This window comes from Echinops telfairi, unplaced genomic scaffold (assembly GCF_000313985.2).
Source record: "Echinops telfairi isolate 266 unplaced genomic scaffold, ASM31398v2 ScPeMD7_7457;HRSCAF=8495, whole genome shotgun sequence".
Taxonomy (NCBI): Eukaryota; Metazoa; Chordata; class Mammalia; order Afrosoricida; family Tenrecidae; genus Echinops; species Echinops telfairi.
Genome location: NW_022111357.1, coordinates 29,316,971 through 29,318,054, shown reverse-complemented (window position 1 = coordinate 29,318,054; position 1,084 = coordinate 29,316,971).

The following is a 1,084-nucleotide window of genomic DNA, read 5'->3' as shown; positions in this document are numbered from 1 at the left end:
CCTTCATAGTTTTAAAAAGCCACAATCACATAATATATCTACATAGATAAAAGCAAAAACATTGCTATGAATGGGACTGCGTGGCTTTGACCATGCATATTTCTGCACAGTCAAGAAAGACCTTCTCCCTTTGCTCCTGTTAGCTGTTCTTAGTGCAGGTTGCTTTCAATTCCAGTAGCTCCAGAGTGGTGAAATGGCAAGCCCATCACGTTGCCAAAGGCCGCTCCAAACGTGCAGGAGACAGGCTGGACCTGAGGAGCAAGTGTGTGTGATCAAAAACAAATGTTTTATTATCATAGCACAAGCTAAGTATAACCTAACTCTTCCTATCCTCAAATGTGTTGTTCTTCCTTAAAAACAAAAACAAAGCCCTACCCCTGTATCTATAGCAGTCACTCACCCCTTCCTCCTAGCCATCACTCATCTACTTTCTGTCCCAGCGACCTCGACTGTTTGGACATTTTATGCAAGTGAGATCACACAATAGATGGTCCTTTGATATTGACTTGATGAATCAAGCATTTTAAGGAAGACCTCAAAGATGAGCCAAGAGGAGGGAAGACTGTCAACCATGATGAATGAAGCAACTGCTGAAATCAAGAGACTGGTGGGAGATCTGAGAATGCCCAGTGATGTGGTAGCTGCTACAGTTGGGGTCTCCCACGGCTCGGCAGTTTCCATCTTAAGTGAGCACCTGGGCTCCAGCAAGCTTCCTGGGGGCTGTCCTAGGTTGGGTTCTTTGCAGAAGCAAAACCGCGAAGCTTCTAAAGGTAAACAGCTGAGATATTGTAAAGGGTTTTCTACGCCTGTAAAGAGTTCCAGTCTTGGTAACCACAGGGGCAGTTCTACCCTGTCCTGTAGGGTCGCTGAGTTGGAATGACTTGATCCTCATTACCCTGGAGTCGTTCCCACCCTTAAAGACCCTCTAGGACAGAGGAGTACGGCTGCAGAGGCTCCCCAAGGCTGATGTCTTTGAGGAAGCTGACTTTGGAATCTTCCTCTCTCAGAGCAGTGGATGAGTTCAAACCATCAGCCTTTCGGGTCTCAGCCCGGACTTACCCACTGGGCCAGCAGGGCTCCGTTG